The sequence below is a fragment of the Panthera leo genome, chromosome D4, assembly GCF_018350215.1.
Source record: "Panthera leo isolate Ple1 chromosome D4, P.leo_Ple1_pat1.1, whole genome shotgun sequence".
Taxonomy (NCBI): domain Eukaryota; kingdom Metazoa; phylum Chordata; class Mammalia; order Carnivora; family Felidae; genus Panthera; species Panthera leo.
In genome coordinates, this window is record NC_056691.1 from 55934877 (window position 1) to 55955944 (window position 21068).

The following is a 21068-nucleotide window of genomic DNA, read 5'->3' on the forward strand; positions in this document are numbered from 1 at the left end:
TAGTACTTAGGAAATGAATACCTGAATATTTTGTACTTAACGAAATAAACTGGATAAACTGGGTAAGAGACTAAGTTTTCTTATTTCTATTGTGTCAGGTTTGATTCAGTTCATTAAGGGCCAGAATTTGTATCTGGCAGTAGTCCGCATGTGTTCTCATAATTCTGGATTGGTCATTATCAGTTGCTTAATTGCTTACCAAACACTTTTAATGTTTGAGTCACTGAGTTGGCTCATGGTATTTGTGCATCTTGTGGTTACTGAGTCAAGAGCCAGCAGTATGTGTTTTGGTTTCCTCACTTCCTCCACAACACTTGATATTGTCAGACTTTTAAATTTTTTTCTAATCTGGTGGGTTTGAAATGGTATCTGTTTGGTTTTTATTACGTTTCCTTAAGTTGAGCCTCCTTTCATATATTCATTCATTATTTGTGCTTCTTTCATGAAGTGTGTGTTCAAGTTCTTTGCCAATTTCTTGTTTCTCTTTTCCTGATTGACTTTTAAGACTTCTTTATATATGTAATTTTGTATACTAATTATTTGCTAACTACGGGCTACAAATAATCTGTTTTCAATTTGTGACTTTTCATCTCTTTATAGTCTTGGTATTAGAAAAGTTCATAATTTTAATGAATTGAAATTTTCAGCTTTTTATGGTTTGTGCTTTTTATATCATATTTAGGAAACCCTTCTCTGCCAGACATGCTATATGTTTGTAATTTTTTTTTTTTTTTATTGTTTTAAGTAATCTCTATCCCAGCACGGGGCTCAAACTCATGACCCCTAGATCAAGAATTACATGTTCTACAACCTGAGCCAGTCAGGCGCCCTAGTGCCTGAAGTATTTTAAAGCAAATCTCAAACTTTCCTGTAAATACATTGTTACGAACCTTTGTTAAGGCTTTCTTTTAAAAACATAACCATCATGCTATTATCACATTGAACAATTAGTAATTCCTTAATATAATGTCATCTATATTCAGATTTCTCTTATTGTGTTAAAAATGTCACTTTACAGGCAGTTTGTTCCATTCACAGTTCAGATAAGGTCTGTATTTATCACTTATTTGGCTTTCATGTCTAAGCGTTTTTTATTATATGATAATTATCCCCTTTTCATATGATTGATTCATTGGAGAAACCAGGCCATTTGTCCTGTAGGTATCCTATGTACATTCTCGTGTTTCTTTTCACTTGCTCCTCTATTTTTTGTAAACTAATAGTTAGAAGCTTGATTTCATTTTTTTATTTTTATTTATTTAAACAATTCTTTTGTTAAAAAAAAATTTTTTTTAATGTTTGTTTATTTTTGAGAGACAGAGCATGAGTAGGGGAGGAGCAGAGAGAGAGGGAGACACAGAATCCAAAGCCGGCTCCAGGCTCTGAACTGTCAGCACAGAGGCTGATGCAGGGCTCGAGCCCACAAACTGTGAGATCATGACCTGAGCCGAAGTTGGATGCTTAACCGACTGAGCCACCCAGGTGCCCCTTTATTTTTATTTTTTGACAGTAAGGGGAACAGCACATAGGTGGTGCTCTGTACTTTCGTTTACATCGCACAAGGAGGTATATAATGAATGGTTGTCCCACTTTTAGTGATTTTAGTGGTTTAGTTGTTAGTTGTTCAGATGGTGTCAGTGTGATCCTTATATTATAAAATTCCCTATAAATCTTTACTTAATAGTTTAGAATTCACTGATGATACTTGAATCAGTTATTTAATTAGAAGTTTTGAAATTGTATCATTGTGCTATTTCTGTCATATTTATGTTTTTGAAGTATTGTTCTTTTCTAAAGAGCTTTCCCTTAGTAGCAGGCTTATATTGAAGTTTAGTTCCTGTTGAAAGGGGTGGATGAGCACACTTACCATGATGAGCACTGAGTAATGTATTGAATTGTTGAGTCAGTGTATTGTACACCTGAAACTGATATAGCACTATATTAACCATACTGGAATTAAAATAAAAACAATAAAAAGAAAAAAATAAAAAGGACAAATGCTTTGTTCTTTTAATTACCAGTTTCAGAGTAAAAAGTTGTATAACAGGGGTGCCTGGGTGGCTCAGTTGGTTAAACCTCTGACTTTGGCTCAGGTCATGATCTTGCAGTCTGTGAGTTCCAGCCCCACGTCGGGCTCTGTGCTGACAGCTGTGAGCCTGGAGCCTGCTTTGGATTCTGTGTCTCCCTCTCTCTCTGCCCCTCCCTCATTCATGCTCTGTCTCTCTCTCTCTCTCTCTCTCAAAAATAAACATTAAAAAAAATTAAAAAAAAAAAGATTATAACAGTAGTCTCTTACAGTAGGTTATTTTTGGGGTTTTCAATTTTTTTTGACTGTTGGTTTTCTAAGGATCTTTGATTATTATAAACTTGGGGATTTATACCATGTGTTTGAAATAGTTATAGTCATTCTTTTTTTTTTCTTAAGATTTTGTTTTTAAGTAATTTAAAAAAAAAAAGATTTTAAGTAATCTCTATACCTGGTGTGGGACTTGAACCCACAACCCTGAGATCCAGGAGTTGGATATTCTACATGTAGCCATTTTGATATACAAGTTGTTTCATCTTTGATCAACCCTAACCATTTCAGGTTGGTAGCTTTTTCATATGAACTGTAATTTTTTTTTAAAGTTTTATTTATATAAGTAATCTCTACACCCAACATGGGGCTTGAACTCACGACCCCAGGCGCTTCTGCCTGAACCAACCAGGTGCCCCATGAACTATAAATCTTTGAAAGATAGAGGTGCCTGGTGGCTCTGTCGTTTGGACGTCCAACTTTGACTCAGGTCATGGTCTCATGGTTCGTGGGTTCGAGCTAAGGGTTTGACTCTGTGTCAGACTCTGGGCTGACAGGTCAGAGCTTGGAGCCTGCTTTGGATTCTGTGTCTCCCTCTCTCTCTCTCTGCCCCTCCCCCACTCGTGTTCGGTCTCTCTCTCAAAAATAAATAAACGTTAAAATATTTGAAAGATGTCTTTCATATACAACAGATGACCCAGGTTAATCTTACAAATTCTTCCTGTACATGTGAAAATAACCATTTCTCTAAGAATTAATGCAGAAATGATATTGAGAATTCAAAATGTAGATGCTAGGGATGCTCAACGATAGTGTCTTTTTGCTTCTACATTTTTATTTATTTTGAAGTTAAAAAACTTTATTTTTTTAAGTAGGCTCCACACTCTTGAATTGGCAACCCTGAGATCAGGAGTCACATGCTGTACCGACAGAGCCATCTAGGCACCCCTACAGACATTTTTAAAATAACAAGTTTAGGGGCACCTGGGTGGTTCATATGGTTGAGTGTCTGACTCTTGATTTTGCTCATGTCATGATCCCAGGGTTGAGCCCATATCCGGCTCCGTGCTGAGTGTGGAGCCTGCTTAAGATTCTGTCTCTCTGTCCCTCTCTCTCTCCCCTGCTCCCCCTCTCCCCATCTCTGCCTCTCCCCCCCACCCCCACTCTCCCTCGAATCCGTGAACTGTGAGATGGTGACCTGAGCCAAAGTTGGATGCTTACCCAACTGAACCACTCAGGTGCCCCATGAGTTCTCTTTATGATGAGGTTATAAATTACCAATCTAATTTCTTTAATAGGTATAGGGCTATTTTTGTTTCTTCTGTAGTGATCTTTGGCAGTTTGTGGTTTTTATGAAATTGGTTCATTTCAGCCAGATTGCCAGACTTGGCATAAAATTGTTTTGATATGGTATTCTGTTTTAATCTTTGCAAATGTGTATGGTCTCTTTCATTCTTGATAGCAGTAGTTTTCTTTTTTTTTCTTTTTTCTTTTTCTTTCTGATAAGCCTTGCCCAGGGGGTTTATCAATTTAATTAACCTTTGTAAAGAATCACCTTTAGGTTTTAGTTTTCTGTTTGTTTTTCTTAGTTTTATTTTAATATTTTTAAGGTTTACCCATTTATTTTTGAGAGAGTGCTTTTGCATTTCAGGGGGGCAGGGCAGAGAGAGAGGGGGACAGTGAATCTGAAGCAGGCTCTGCATTGACAGCAGAGACCTTCATGCTGGCCTTGAATTCAGAAACCACGAGATCATGACCTGAGCCAAAGTCAGACGCTTAACCAACTGAGCCACCAAGCCTTATTTTATTTTATTTTTCTTTGAAAGAGAGAGAGGGGGAATGTGCGAGTGGGGCAAAGGGGGAGAGAGAGAAGAGAGTCTTAAGCAGGCTCTACATTCAGCATGGAGTCTGACTCAGGGCTTGATCCCACAACCCTGGGATCATGGCCTGAGCTGAAATCAAGAGTCGGTCATTCAACTGATGGAGCCACCAGGTGCGCTTCTGTTGTTATTTAGAAATGAATTGGTGCTTTCTTTTTTAAAAAAATCATGTATTTATCTGTTTTGAGAGAAATAGTGAGTGAGGAAGGAGCAGAAGGAGATGGGGAGAGAGAGAAACCCAAGCAGGCTACTGCTGTCAGTGTGGAGCCTGATGTGGGGCTTGGCCTCAGGTTTTAAGGTTTATCCATTTATTTTTGAAAGAGTGCATGAGTGTAGGGGGAGGGCCCAGAGAGAGAGAGGAACAGTGGATCTGAAGTGGGCTCTGCACTGACAGCAGAGATCCTAGTGCGGGCCTTGAACTCATGAACCATGAGGTCATGACCTGAGCCAAAGTCAAGAGTCAGATGTTTAACTGACTGAGCCACGCAGGCACCCTGTATTTATTTTTGAAAGAGAAGTAGAAAGAGCGCTCACCAGTGGGAGTTGGGGGAGGGGCAGAGATAGAGGAGAGAGAATCCTAACCCACCTCGACTCAGGGCTTGATCCCATGAACCATGAGATCATGGCCTTAGCTGAAATCAAGAGTTGGATGCTGAACAAACTGAGTCACCCAGGCACCTCAGAATTGATGCTTTATTTGAAGTCAGTAGTGTTCTGAGTTTTAATGTCGGCCTAATCAATGGTTAGGTTGTGCTACAAGCACTATGGTTTTGTTGTGCTACAAGCAGGTTTCCAAACTGCCTGTGTTGCTTTTGGTGCTAATATTTCCCATATTCCTGGAAATCATATACACCCTTTACATTATAGGTAAGTTAGCTGGATTGTACGTAGTTGGATAATTTATGCATTGTGTTAGAGTTGACAAAATTGTTACAGAGGTGAGAAATTTTAAAGATTTATGCTTACATTTATATTGGAAGTAATTCTATATGACATATAGTCCACATGTTGAACTTTCATATTTGGAATGTCTTTTTTTTTTTTTTAAGTTTAAAAAATTTTTAAAAAATGTTTATTCATTTTTGAGAGAGGGAAAGAGAGAGAGAGAGTGTGAGCAGCAGAGAAAGAGGGAGATATAGAATCTGAAGCAGGCTCCAGGCTCTGAGCTGTCAGCACAGAGTGCAACGCCGGGCTTGAACCCATGGACTGAGAGCCCGACCTGCATGAGCCGAAGTCAGATGCTTAACTGACTGAACCACCCAGGCGCCCCTTTAATGTTTGTTTATTTTTGAGAGAGAGGGAGGGAGACACAGAATCCGAACCAGGCTCCAGGCTCTAAATTGTCAGCACAGAGCCTGACTCCGGCTCAAACTCCGGAACCGAGAGATCATGACCTGAGCCGAAGTCGGATGCTTAACCAATTGAGCCACCCAGGTGCCCCCTTTTTTTTTTCTTTTGAAAACACAGGTTTGCCTATTTTATCTATCTATCAATCAATCAATCAATTACCCAGGCACCTGGATATTATTAACTGTTCCAGTAATCTGGTAAGATTTGATTCTCTATTTGACATGGATATGAAAAGGTTGTACTGTATATATATATTTTAAAATGGACATAGTCCACTACATTGAAGTTTTAGTGATGTGCTGTGATTTTTTTTTTTTTTTAGTCTAAATTAGTATGTATACCAGTATCTTCATTCTTTTTAAAAGTTTATTCAACTTTTAATGATGTTGGGAGAAGAAACTTAGTGAAATATATTTTTTTAAATGTTTATTATTTTGAGAGAGAGACACAGAGTGTGAGCAGGGGAGGAGCAGAGAGAGGGAGACACAGAATCTGAAGCAGGCTCCAGGCTCTGAGCTGCCAGCACAGAGCCCGCCATGGGGCTTGAACTCATGACCCATGAGATCATGACCTGAGCTGAAGTCAGATGCTGAACAGACTGAGCCACCCTGGCACCCCGGAATATTTTCTTATTATTTGAAGGATGACAGACTTTTGATTTTTTTCCAGGAGAGTTGCAAAAGATTTAGTACATAAGTATGCTGAAATCATATATTTAACCTTTATAGAGAATTTTCCATTTGATTGCCAGGAACTCATAAGTCAATATAAAAATAAATGGTTTTTGCATCACCTGGATGGCTCAGTTGGTTAAGTGTCTGCCTCTTGGTTTCAACTCAGATCGTGATCTGAGTTATGGGTTCAAGCCCCAAGTTGGGCTCTATGCTGGCAGTGTGGAGCCTGCTTGGGATTCTCTCTCCCCCCCCCCCCCCTTTTCCTCCCCTCCCCCACTCACGTGCTCTCTTGCAAAAATAAATAAATAAACAAAAATAAATGGGTTTCAAAAAATTTAGAAAAATGAGTTTCTTACTGTAGGTGATGGTCTTTTGGAATCACCTTTCTTTGTTCTATAGAGTAAGTACAAGCCATTGAAATGTGGCTTTATTAAAATAAGATTTAGGAAGGTGAGGAGGTGTCAGTAGACGCTGGTGAGTAACTATTGCTTGTATTATGTTATTTAATCCTTATAATAACCCTCCTTAGTTTCACTCCATTGTACTATTTAATTTCTAATATTATAAATCTTTTTTTTATTTGTAAGAAGAATATGTTAAGTTTTGTTACCAGATAGAAATTACAACCTATTTTGATAGATAACTATAAAGTACCTAAGATTAATGAAAAGATCTGTGTGTTTTTTTGTGTCTTTTTATTAGAAATCATTTCAGATTAAGGTTTCTCAGTTGTAAAATAAAGAAGGAAGATTCTGTTGTGTACAGTGGTTTCCTCCCCCACCCACCATCCACAAGGGGATATGTTCTAAGACCTTCAGTGGATGCCTGAAACTGTGCAGTTGTCCAGTTTATATACAGATGGTCCCCAACTTATAATGGTTTGATTTACAATTTTTTGGTTTTATGATGTGAAAGCAATATGTTTTCAGTAGAAATCATACTTTGAATTTTGAATCGTGATTTTTTTCCCAGGTTATGGTATGATACTCTCTTATAATGCTGGGCAGTGATAGCCAGCTGCAGCTCTCAGTCAGCCATGTGATCATGAGGGTAAACAGCTTATATGCTTATAATCATTTTGTACCTATATAGCTGTTTTTCACTTTCAGTACAGTATTCAATAAATTACATGAGATATTCAACACTTTATTATAAAATAGACTTTGTGTTACATTATTTTGTCCAAGTATATGCTAATGTAAAGTGTTGTGAGCACGTATAAGGTAGGCTCAGCTAAGCTATGGTGTTCAGTAGGTTAGGTGTATTAATTGTATTTGTGACAGGATTTTTTTTCTCTTTTTTTTTTTTATTAATTTTTTTTAACGTTTTATTTATTTTTGAGACAGGGAGAGACAGAGCATGAACAGGGAGGGTCAGAGAGAGGGAGACACAGAATCTGAAAGAGGCTCCAGGCTCTGAGCTGTCAGCACAGAGCCCAACGCGGGGCTTGAACTCACGGACCACGAGATCATGACCTGAGCTGAAGTCGGCCGCTTAACCGACTGAGCCACCCAGGCGCCCCAGGATTTTTTTTTCAATTTACGATGGTTTTATTGAGATGAAACTCCGTAAGTTGAAGAAGATCTGTAGTAAGGTTTTTCTTATACATATATATGTATGACCAATTTTATTTATTCATCTTTTAAAAAATATTTTAAGTTATCTCTACACCCAACTTGGAGCTTGAACTCATAACCCTGGATCAAGAGTTGCATGCTCTACCAACAAAGCCAGCCAGGTGTTCTATGTATCTGGCTAGGTATGATCAGTTTTAATTTATAAATAAGGCACAGTAAGAAATTAACAACAATAATAAAAAATAAAATAGAACAATTATGTGAATGTGGTCTCTCTCTCTCAAAGTGTCTTATTGTACTGTACTCCCCCTTCTTGTGATCATGTGAGATGGATAAAATGCGTGATGAAACGAAGGGTGATGGATAAAATGCGTGATGAATGCGTGATGAATGAAATGAAGTGTTGTAGGCATTGTGACTTACCATTAGGCTACTGATGAGGATCATCTGCTTTTATGAAGTTGTGCCATCTTTATATTGTTTGTTCCTTTGGTACTGCACAATATTCCCTTTGGGGTATAAGTTCTTGAGTTTGGTGAACGGGGCTCTGTTAGTTCTTTGTTTCCATGGGAAAAACCTTTCAGATTTCACATGACTCTAACAGAATGATATAATCCACTGAGCATGAAGACTGTTGGAAGAACAGAAAAATTATGTTTGTGATTATTTCTCTTGGGTCAGATTCATAGCCCATGGTATGATGTTTAGCTTCCTTGTATAAAATACAAGTCAACCAATTATGTTGAATTGGCTACTTGTAGAGCGAAATAGGGTTATTAGTGTTAAATAGTAAGCATTTTCTACTTAAAAAAGTGGGTGTGGACTGTGTGTACATACTGAATCATAGGCTCAACAAGTGATTACATGTGTTTATATGCTGTCATAACTAAGAATTTGAATGAAGTCTTGCATTATTTTTATTATAAGAGCATAAAAGCTGCTGAAGTCCATAGTTATAAAAGAATATATCCAGACCCTTAATTCTGAAAAGGTTGTCAGAGATCATTTGTTCCAGCCTTCCTCTTTTTATAGAAGCAGTCCTGAATTATTCTTTCCTCCCCCAAAGATTTTGACAGGCTCTAAACCATCCCAAACTGATGGAAAAATTAAGGCTAGAACTCATGTTTTTAACTGTCTGGAGTTCTCTTTCTCTCTTACATTCTGGCATGAGTTGTGATACGATTTTTTTTTTTTTTTTTTTTTGAGAGAGTGTGAGAGGGTGCAAGTGAGAGAATCCCATGAGGGACAGAGAGAGAAAGAGGGAGAGAAGTGGGGCCCACCCAAAGCAGGGCTTGAGATCACTGGATGCAGGGCTCATGGTCACCTGAAGGGGGGCTCGAACTCACCTGATGTGGGAATTGAACTCAAGAACTGTGAAGTCATGTCATGAGTCAAAGTCATATGCTTAACCGACTGAGCCAACCAGGCTCTCTGTGATGTGATTTTTGAAAGAGTTGGGGAGGAGATGACATTTTTGCTTCAGTTACTTCTTGAAATTATTTTTTTTCCCAATGTTAATTCACAGTTGAAAGAATTGAATTGATAAGTTTGTGGCTGTATTTCCTTTTGGGACATTATACTTTTATTTTCCCCTTTTTTCCTTTTTATATTTTATATAAGTGCACATATATATACATATATATATTAGGCTCCATGCCCAACGTGGGGCTTGAACTCGTGACCTTGAGATCAAGACTAGCATACTCTACTGACTGAGGCAGCCAGGTTCCCCTATTTTTTACATTTTAAAAATTTATTTTTATTTTTAAGTAATCTCTATACCCAGCATGGTGCTTAAACTTATAACTCTGAGATCAGTTGTTGGATGCTCCACTGACTGAGCTAGTGAGGTGCCCCTGCGACATTGTACTTCTACTAAACTCTAAATCATGTTGAAGAAAATATGTTCAATGAGGTGTAATGAATTGGTTAAGATACTGATTAAAAATTTCTAATTAGCTAATGCTTTATGTTATGACTCCCCATTCTAACTTGTAATTGTCAGCACTTTCTTGTTCTTACATTATGTTAGTCTCATAGGCCTTATGATTTCAGACTATTGGTGATTACAAAAATCATTCTTAACTTTTTCGTTTTAAGGGCATTGTTTTGTTTACTCATTTATAAAATACATATTAGTTAGGAATATTAGTTACAGAATTATCATATTTTCAGAAAGTTTAAGGGAAGAGGGCAAGGGATATGAAAAGGCCTCCCTCCCTGCTAAAGATTAGATATGCTAGATGCTTATAGAATTAAGAGGAACCCAGAGTTGATTCAGAGTTGAGGAAATCCTTATCTGGATTTTTCCTGACCCATTTTGAAATTAGTTGGAGTTTGTTAATTTTTAATTTTTAATTAATTTTTATTTTAGAGAAAGGAGCAGAGGGAGAGAGGGAATCTTTTTAATTTAATTTTTTTATTTTGAGAGAGAGAGTGTGAGGAGGGCAGGAGCAGAGAGAGAGGGAGAGAGAGAGAATCCCAAGCAGGCTCTGTGTTGTCAGTGCAAAGCCCAATGCAGGGCTTGATCTCATGAACCCTGAGATCATGACCTGAACCAAAATCAGGAGTTGGACGCTTAACCATCTGAGCCAGCCAGGCCCCCAGGAATTAGCTAGAATTCTTAACAGCAGTTCTCATGAAAACAGATTGGGTCAGTAATTTACCTTGACAAATACTATATTTTTATGTACTGCTAATTGCTTTTTAAATTTTAGCAAGTTGATACTCAGCTATAACCAGTTTGTATTAAACTATGTGAAATGAATTTTGTGGGGAGCCTGGATGGCTCATTTAGTTAAGTGACTGACTCTTGATTTTGGCTCAGGTCATGATCTCAGGATTCATGAGTTTGAACCCTGCATCTGCACTGTCAGTGTGGAGCCTGCTTGGGATTCTCTCTCTCTCCCTCTTTCTCTGCCCTTTCTGTACTTGGATGTACACATGCTTGCTCTTACCAAAAAAAAAAAAAAAAAAAAAATGAGCTTTGAGTCACTAGGTGCTCTTATAGCCTCAAGTATACCGTATGATTAATAATTGGTAAAGCATCATTTTCAAATAATTAGTGAGAAAACTTGTACATTACAGCAACCTGTCTTTAAAATAACCTTCATTTTCTGGGGTGCCTGACTGGCTCAGTTGGAAGAGCATGAGACTCTTGATCTCAGGGTCATGAGTTTGAACCCCATGTTGGATGTTGAGATTACTGAATAAAAAAATAAACAAAAAAATAACCTTCATTTTCTAATTTTTTTTTAAATAAGGTAAGCCTTTTGTTGAATTTTGAGTCTCAGAAAGTTATTTTTGCTCTGTACCTTTCTATGTAGAATGAAAATAGGATTGATATATTTGGGTAGTTGCATAATGTTACTACACTTTTGATCTGGAATCTGTTTGGGGATGGAGTATGAGGTGAGCCTCTAACCTTTTTCTAAGTAGCTACCCTGTTGTTACATCACAAGTTTCCTTCCTTCCTTCCTTCCTTCCTTCCTTCCTTCCTTCCTTTTGTCACTTTCCTCACTTTCTATTTTTTAAGATTTTATTTTAAGGTTTATTTATTTTTGAGAGAGAGAGAGAGAGAGAGAGAGAGAGAACAGGGGAGGGGCAGAGAGAGGGAGAGAGGGAATCCCAAGCAGGCTCCACACTCAAGCAGAAAGCCTGATGCGGGGTTTGAACCTGCAAACTATGAGATCATGACCTGAGCCAAAGTTGGACACTTAACTGACTGAGCCACCCAGGCGCCTCCCAAGATTTTATTTTTAAGTAATTTGTGTACCCAACATAGGGCTTGAACTCATGACCCCTTGGGATCAGGAGTTGCACATTCTACTGACTGAGCTGGCCGGCGCCCCCATCATTTCACAAAATTTTAAATGGCAGCTTTATTATATACCACATTTCCAAATTTGGGTATTTTTAGGGATTTCTGTTCTGTTCCACTGATCTCTTTATGTGCCAGTATGGCACAGCTGTAAGTGTTAAATCTTACAATAAATATTTTAATATCTGACAGTCTAGTCTCCATTATTTTCTTCACAGTTTTCTTGGCTGCTGTTACTTATATTATTTCCATATGAAAGTTAGAATCAGCTTTTCTAGTTAATAAAACAGAAGACTTTAGTTTTCACTTTTATCATGACACATTTATAGAGTAGCTTAAGGAGAATCAATCTTAATAATGTAATGTGTCCTATCCAAGATTTAGTATATGCTTTTCCAATTACATAAGTCCTCTTTTCTGTTGCTTAGTAGAGCTTTAGTTTCTTCCTTTGTATCTTAAGTTTATTCCTGCTTCTTACCTCTGTGGCACATTGCATGTTTCAATTATATTTTATCTAGTTATTGTGTATATGAAGGGCATTTGTTTTAGAATATACCTTGGAGATACTTTGGCTTTGGTTCCAGACCACCAAATAAAGTGAACAATGAAGCAAGTCAAATGAACCTTTTGGTTTCCCAGTGCACATGAATGTTATGTTTGTATGAATGTTATGTTTGTACCGTACTGTAGTCTATTAAGTGTGCAGTAGCATTGTGTCTAAAAAAACAATGTACAAGAACAGGTGGGTGGCTCGATTGGGCGTTTGACTTTGGCTCAGGTCATGAACTCGCAGTCTGTGAGTTCGAGCCCTGCTTTGGGCTCTGTGCAGACTGCTCAGAGCCTGGAGCCTGCTTCAGATTCTCTCTTTCTCTCCCCCTCCCCTGCTCACACTCTGTCTCACTCTCAAAAATAAACATTAAAAGCAAAAAAACAATGTAGCAGGGGCACCTGGGTGGCTTAGTTGGTTAATTGTCTGACTCTTGATTTTGGCTTAGGTCATAATCTCATTGTTTTGACAGCATAGAGCTTGCTTGGGATTCTCTCTCTCCTTCTGTTTCTTTCCTGCTTGTGTGTGCACTCTGTCTCTCAAAATAAATAAAAAAACCTAAAAAATGAAAAAACAATGTACATACTTTAATTAAAAAGTACTTCATTACTAAAAAATGTTACCCATCATCTGAGCTTTCAGCAATTTGTAATCTTTTTGCTGGTATAGAGTCTTGCCTTGATGTTGATGGCTGCTAACTGATAAGAGTGTTGGTTTCTGAAGGTTGGGGTAGCTGTGGCAAGTTCTTAAAATAAGAGAAAAGTAAAGTTTGCTGCAATGATTGACTTTTTCTTTTTTTTTTTTTCTTTTTAAAGTTTATTTTGAAAGAGCATGAGTGCGCATGCACAAGCTGGGAAGGGCAGAGAGAGAGCGAGAGAGGGAAAGAGAGAATCCCAAGCAGGCTCTGCTTTGTCAGTGCAGAGCCCAAAGTGGGGCTCGATCCCAGGGACCATGAGATCATGATCTGAGCCGAAATCAAGAGTTGAACACTTAACCAATTGAGCCACCCAGGCACCCCCCCCCCCCCCCCCCCCCCCCCCCCGCCCCCTCCATTGACCTTTTCTTTCATGAACAATTACTCCTTAGCATGTGATGGCTGTTTGATAGCATTTTGCCCACAGCAGAACTTTCAAAATTGGAGTGGGTCCTCCCAGACTCTGCCACTGCTTTATCAAATCACTCTCTGTAATTTCTAAATCCTTTGCTGTCAGGGGCGCCTGGGTTGCTCAGTTGGTTAAATGTCTGACTCTTGATTTTGGCTCGGGTCATGGTCTGAAAGTCGTGGGATCAAACCCTGCATTGAGCTCTGCACTGAATGTGAAGCCTGTTTGAGATTCTGTCTCCCCCCCCCCCCCCCCCCCCCTTCTCTCTCTCTCTCTGCCCCTCTCCCTGGCTCATGCACTCTTTAAAAAAAAAAAAAAAAAGTTTAAATCCTTTCCTGTCATTTCAATAGTTTTCTTAGCATCTCCATCAGGAGTAGATTCCATTTCAAGAAAGCACTTTCTTTGCTCATCCATACGGAGCAACTCTTCATCCATTAAAATTTTATCCTGAGCTTATAGCAATTCAGTCACATCTTCAGACCCCACTTCTAATTCTAGTTCCCTTGCTATTTCCACCACATCTGCACTTACTTCTTCCACTGAAGTCTTGAAATTTCAGTATGTAAAAGACAGTGTGCAGTGCAGTAAAGCAAAGCACAGTAAGGCAAAGTATGCCTATATTAATTTTGTATCTAGAAACATTGTATTCCCTTTTATTTGTAATAGTATTTCAGTTTTGGGGTTTCCCTTGGAAAGCCATTTTTCTAAGTTACTTTTTAAGTTTATGCAATCTCTAGACCTAACATGGGGCTTGAACTCAAGACCCCGAGATCAAGAGCTGCACGCTCAACAGACTGAGCCAGTCAGGTGCCCCTGTTTTCTAACTTTTTATACCTTTTAACTTCTTCATCCAGTGTTAAATAATGTTAACAAATTACAATAATAGTGGACATCTTGTTTTTATGGGAATCCTTTATTTCCCCATTAGTCAACATTCTCTGGCTTTGGTATTGAGAGAGATGGTTTTGTTGTTTTGAGAGAGAGAGAGAGAGAGAGAGAGAGAGAGAGAGAGTGAGCGCACACACGCACATGCAGGAGGAACAGAGAGGGAGAGAGAGAATCCCAAGCAGGCTCCACACTGTCATCCAGAGCCCGATGCAGGTCTTGACCCCAGCAACCAAGATATGGACAGACACTTAACCAATTGAGCCACCCAGATGCCCCCCCCCCTTTTTTTTTTAATGTTTATTTTTGAGAGAGAGGGAGGGAGGGAGGAAGGGAGACAGGATCCAAAACAAGCTTGGCACTGTCAGTGCAGAGCCCTGTGTAGGGCTCAAAAACACAAACTGTGAGATCATGACCTGAGCCAAAGTCAGATGCTTAACCCACTGAGCCACCCAGGTGCCCTCTGTTTTTGTTGTTGTTTTCAATCTCATGTTAAGGAGATGACTATATGATTTTTCTTCTTAGATCTATTAATGAATGGTGAAGTATATCAACAGATTCCTAGTATTGAAGTATCCTGAATGTGTGGGCTAAATCCCACTTGAATGTGATGTATTCCTATAATCTATTACTAAATTTGGTTTGCATTTTTATTTTCAGGATTTTTTATCTCCATGCATACGTGAGATTTTTTTTGTAGTTTTTTCTTTGATAGTGTCAATATTATGCTTGCTTTGCAAAAAAAAATTAGAAACGTCTTTTCCTGTGTTTTGAAACCATTAAAATGTCATTGCAGTTAGGTTTCTTTTGGATTGCAAGACCTCTTTGACAGCTTTTTCTGTTTTCCCTGTGGTTATTGGTCTGGTTAAGATTTCTGCCTTGTGTATTGTTAGTATTGATAAATAGTACTTTCCTAGAAGATCATTTTATCCAGGTTGTCACTTGTATTTGCAAAGAGACGAACAAAGCAGTGTCTTCAGATTATTTTAATTTCCTCTGTTGTGTACACTATTTCTCTCCTTTTTTAAAAAAATGTTCTTTTATTTTACTTTTTGAGAGAGAGAGACTCACAGAGTGTGAGAAGGGGAGGGGCAGAGAGAGAGGGAGACAGAATCTGAAGCAGGCTTCAGGCTCCGAGCTGTCAGCACAGAGCACAACGCAGGGCTTGAGCCCATGAACTGCGAGATCACGACCTGAGCCATAGTCCGACGCTTAACTGAGTCACCCAGGCACCCCTCTCTCTTCTTTTATTTATATATACATATATATATATATATATACATATATATATATGTATATATATTTTGTTTTTTTTGTTTTATATTTTATATTTGAGAGAGCGAGAGAGAGCGAGCGAGCGCACGGGCAGGGGAGGGGCAGAGAGACAGAGATAGAATCTGAAGCAGGCTCCAGGCTCCGAGCTGTCAGCACAGTTTGATTCGGGGCTCAAACTCAACGAGCAGTGAGGTCATGACCTGAGCCACCCAGGTGTGCCCCCCCACCCCTTCCTTTTAAAATTAAGTTAGTTGGATGGTTTATTTTCCAAATTACAGCTCTTGGGTTAATTTGTTAGTTGGTCATTTTTCTGATTTTTAATGGATTGTTTTGTGCTTATGTCCCTGTTTCCATTCTTGTGTTTTCCTCAGGTGATTTTTTATATCCTAAGTCATTGTGCTGTGAATTTTCTTCTTAGTACTTGAGTGGGCAGTGAATTTTCCTGATTACTGCTTTAGCTGCATGTTGTAGGTTCTTAAATGCAGTATTTTCATTGTCATTGTTTTCTGCAGTTTTATTTTTGGTTTCCTCTTTGATCAAGAGACAGTTTAGAGCTTTAGGTAGTAGGATTTTTTTTGTGTGTGTGTTCTGATGTAATTAATTTCTAATCTTTTTGTGTTTTGACTGTTGGCTGTGCTATTTCATTAAAAATTTTTTTTTGTTGTTTATTGTTTTTGAGAAAGAGAGCATGAGCAGGGGAGGGACAGAGAGAGAGAAAGACTCCTAAGCAGGCTCTGTACTGTCAGTGTGGAACTTGATGCGGGGCTCGAACTTATAAAATGCAAGATCATGACCTGAGATGAAAGTAAGAGTCAGATGCTTAACCAACTGAGCCACCCTGGCACCCTATTTTTTTTTAATGTTTATTTAATTTTGAGAGAGAGCAAGTGGGGGTGGTGCAGAGAGAGGAGGGGACAGAGGATCTGAAGCAGGCTCTTTTCTGACAGCAGAGAGCCTGATGCAGAGGTCAGACTCATGAACTGTGAGATTATGACCTGAGCCGAAGTCGGACGCTCAACCGGCTGAGCCACCCACGTGCCCCAGTTGTGCTGTTTCTGATTTTGGATATTTATTAGAATTTTCTTTGTGGCTTAATATTTACTTAGACTTTTGTACAGTGTTCTGTGGGTACTGTAGGTATATTCTGCTTTCAGGGTGCTTTTGATATAAGTTATATCTATCTTATTAATTATGTATTTCTACCTAGTTCTTCTGTTGCATAGTTTTGTGTTTCTTGTTTTTTTAAAATGTTAATTTATTTATTTTGAGAGACAGCCTGTGCTCATGAGTTGGGGAGGGGCAGAGAATGAGAGAGAGAGAGTCCCAAGCAGGTTTTGCACTGTCAGTGAAGAGCCAGAGGTGGGGCTCAGTCTCATGAACCACGAGGTCATGACCTGAGCCAGGATCAAGAATTGGATGCTTAACCAACTGAGCCACCCAGGTGCCCCCCTGTAGTTTTTGTTTTATGAGTGATGATGCAGTGTTATTTGGAACAATTTGTAAGTTAGCTCTTCATCATGGATTACATCCTTTATTATCAATAAACTGAAACACCTGTTATACGTCCGTGACCATTTGTGTGGTATTCTTACTGGTTTTAGAAACTACCGATTTATTCTTTTTTTTATTGTATTTCCTCTCTTTGAGGTCAGTCTTTCATTGATTGCATACTGTGTTGTTTCTGTTTAGTCCCCTTATAGGTATCTGGGGTATTCTTTCCCTCTGTTGCTTCCTAGGTGTGTGTGTGTGTGTGTGTGTGTGTGTGTATTTATATGTAATTTATTTTTTAAATTTACATCCAAGTTAGCATATAGTGCAACACTGATTTCAGGAGTAGATTCCTTAATGTGCCTTACCCATTTAGCCCATCTCCCCTCCCACACCCCTCCAGTAACCCTCTGTTTGTTCTCCATATTTAAGAATCTCTTATGCTTTGTCCCCCTCCCTGTTTCTATATTATTTTTCCTTCCCTTCCCTTATGTTCATCTGTTTTGTCTCTTAAAGTCCTCATATGAGTGATGTCATGTGATATTTGTCTTTCTCTAATTTTGCTTAGCATAATACCCTCTAGTTCCATCCATGTAGTTGCAAATGGCAAGATTTCATCCTTTTCGATTGCCAAGTAATACTCCATTTTATATATACATATATATATATATATATGTATATGTATATATATATATCTGTGTATATACATATGTATATGTATATATATGTATATGTGTATATATATGTATATTATATATGTATATATGTATACGCACACACACACACCCCACATCTTCTTTATCCATTCATCCATTGATGGACATTTGGGCTCTTTCCATATTTTGGCTATTGTTGATAGTGCTGCTGTAAACATTGGGGTGCATGTGCCCCTTCAGAACAGCATCCCTGTATCCCTTGGATAAATACCTAGTAGTGCAATTGCTGAGTTGTAGGGTAGTTCTATTTTTAATTTTTTGAGGAACCTGCATACTGTTGTGCAGAGTGGCTGCACCCGTTTGCATTCCCATCAGCAGTGCAAAAGAGATCCTCTTTCTCTGCATCCTTGCCAACATATGTTGTTGCCTGAGTTGTTAATGTTAGCCCTTCTGACAGGTGTGAGGTGGTATCTCATTGTGGTTTTGATTTGTATTTCCCGGGTGATGAGTGGTGATGAGCATTTTTTCATGTGTCATTTGGCCATCTGGATGTCTTCTTTGGAAAAGTGTCTATTCATGTTTTTGGCCCGTTTCTTCACTGGATTGTTTGTTTCTTGGGTGTTGCATTTGATCAGTTCTTTATAGATTTTGGATACTAATCCTTTATCTGATATATCATTTGCGAATATCTTCTCCCATTTTGTCGGTTGCCTTTTAGTTTTGCTGATTGTTTCCTTCGCTGTGCAGAAACTTTTTATTTTGATGAGGTTCCAATAGTTCATTTTTGCTTTTGTTTCCCTTGCCTCCGGAGATGTGTTGAGTAAGAAGTTGCTGCAGCCAAGATCAAAGAGGTTTTTGCCTGCTTTCTCCTCAAGGATTTTGATGGCTTCCTGTCTTATGTTTAGGTCTTTCATTCATTTTGAGTTTATTTTTTGTGTGTGGTGTAAGACAGTGGTTCAGGTTCATTTTTCTGCATGTCACTGACCAGTTTTCCCAGCACTACTTGCTGAAGAGACTGACTTTATTCCATTGGATATTCTTTCCTGCTTTGTCAAAGATTAGTTGGCCATATGTTTGTGAGTCCTAGGTTTTTTTTCCTAGTTACAAGGTGTGTCCATCAAGAGATATGTGCTCCATATAGAAAACCTGGAAAGCAAATAGCACAAAAGAGAAAACCAAGTGCCCCATGTTGTAAACCCATCATCCAAATAGAACCACCATATTTGTTTCTGTATTCACACAGACATATGCTCCTGTTTTCTAAAATGGAAGGGCCTATTAGATCTTGTTTCTGCAGGTTAGTGATTCAAATTTAGGTTTTCCATTTTCACTCTCTGTAAAACAGTGGTTCTCAGGACAAATCTGACTGAACAAGCACTATTCCAGCTGAATTGAAAGTAGAAATTAATGCAAAAAGAAAAACTTACTGGTGTTATTGAAATGCTCCTCAGTATGAATCTGTGTACTGTTGACCTCTATTGTTGGTCTTCCATCTTAAGCCAAATATGCTGATGTAAGGGGATTAGTTTTGCAAACACAGAGCTTGTGGACAGTGATAGACCCTGAAAATAATGTCTCTGGCTAATTCTCAGACTTGAAGAAACTGAAAGTAGGGTCTCATAAAAATTCTGTTCAGTGTTCATGGCCATGTTCTTCATCAGAATAAGAGTCTAATATTTTTTTATTTTTTATTTTTTATTTTTAACATCTATTCATCTTTAAGAGACAGAGACAGAGTGCAAGTGGGGAAGGGGCAGAGAGAGAGGGGGAGACACAGAATCTGAAGCAGGCTCCAGGCTCTGAGCTGTCAGCACAGAGCCCGATGCAGGGCTCGAACCCACTAACCATGAGATCATGACCTGAGCTGAAGTGGGATGTTTAACCAACTGAGCCACCCAGGCACCCCAGAATAAGAGTCTAATATTAATATTCAAATAAAAATCTACATTCTTGTGTATAGGTACACCAGTTTACTGGTAGGTAGAGTACTTGGCAAGTGGTTTACTCTCTTCTAAGTTATATTTTTACCAACCTTTGTTGAGCTCTTTCTCAGTCTCAAGCATTATGCAAAGATACGTTTTTTGTTTTTTTAATAACCATACTCATTTGAGGTTGTTATTTTACATGTGGTGTAGGAAAATGGTTTCCAGACTTTTGGGTTTCATGGATCACTAACATTAAAAAGGGGGAGGTGGTATTAACATGGTTGCTAGCTTTTCGTTTTGCCATAGAGACCTCTTTTAAAAGTTACTGTGTATATAGTAAATGATGATATCACTTATCCTGAGTACTGAATATTTAATTTTTCTTTAACGTTTATTTTTGAAAGACAGAGCACAAGTGGGGAGGGGCAGAGAGGAAGAAACATATTAAGGAACAGGCTCCAGGCTCTAAGTGGTCAGCACAGAGCCTGATGCGGGGCTCGGACACACAGACTGTAATCATGACCTGAGCTGAAGTCGGATGCCCAACCGACTGAGCCACCCAGGCGCCCCATGAGTACTAAATATTTAATATGGAAACAAATATTTTTGCTTAATTTATTCTACTGTGATAGATTTATGGTATGTTTAGGGTTGGCGTATTATTCAATCTACTACCCTTATTTACTATTTTACTGTTGGAACTGAGGCTCCAAAATATCTCTTGAGATCTGTGAAAAAATAAAGCTTTTTTCTGATGAATATAGTATAGCCTAGAATTGACATATTAATGGCTTCTACAAGTGTGATTTTTGTCTTATATATATTGGTGTGAATGCTAGTTGTATAGGTGTTAACTTTGTTTTTAGACTTGAAATCTGATGATTTCCAGAAGCTTCTTTTTCTGTAAGTTGGAGAATTTTCTGGATTAATTTGTATATTGGGAAATTACTGATTGCATCTCTTGTTGCAGTATAATGTGTGACTGTGATAGCTTACCGAGATACTAAATTGCTGTTGTGTATTAGGAAACTATAGAATGTAATTTCATGTAATAGGAATTTAATGATCTAAAAAAGGGAAGAAAGAAAATGAGAACATCATTGTAATTGCCCTTGGGCTTTCTCTTTAAGAAAGGGCCTGTGCTTTGGCAGGATGTTTGCATTGTCTTGGTTTCCTACCCCTACACTCCTCACCTTTCCCTTTTTCCATTCCTTATCCCATCTCTTCTGTTTCTTGCACTCTAGCTCCTCTTCTCCATGCAGTTCTCTTCCTTTTACCTATTTCCCCATCTCTTTTTGTTCTCAGATATCTAATTAGTGAGTTAAATTTTAAGTTCAGGTTTTCTTTCCATAGCATTTGAACTGAAGTGGCACTAAACTGGCAAAAATAGAACATTACTGTTGGGGTGCCTGGGTGGCTCAGTCGTTTAAGTGTCCAACTATTGATTTTGGCTCATGTCAGGATCCCTTGGGATCGAGACCCACTTTGGGCTCAGCACAGAGTGTGGAGCCTGCTTGGGATTGTCTCTCTCCCCCTTTCTCTGCCCCCCCCCCCCCCCCCGCAAATAATAAATAAACTTAAAACAACAACAA

General features: G+C 38.5%; 1 protein-coding gene across 3 annotated transcripts in view; it reads left to right on the plus strand.

Annotated features, from left to right (window-relative positions):
- The window catches only part of UBAP1 (ubiquitin associated protein 1), a 55714-nt gene that overhangs the window by 3531 nt on the left and 31115 nt on the right, over window positions 1–21068 (plus strand). The window contains exon 1 of one of the 3 annotated variants that reach the window (XM_042914102.1): window positions 7745–7768. The exons of the other annotated variants lie outside the window; for them this stretch is intronic. The gene's annotated coding sequence lies outside the window, so the exon portion shown is untranslated. Of the gene's footprint in view, window positions 1–7744; window positions 7769–21068 lie in introns of those variants that run through there. 3 annotated transcript variants of the gene reach the window in all.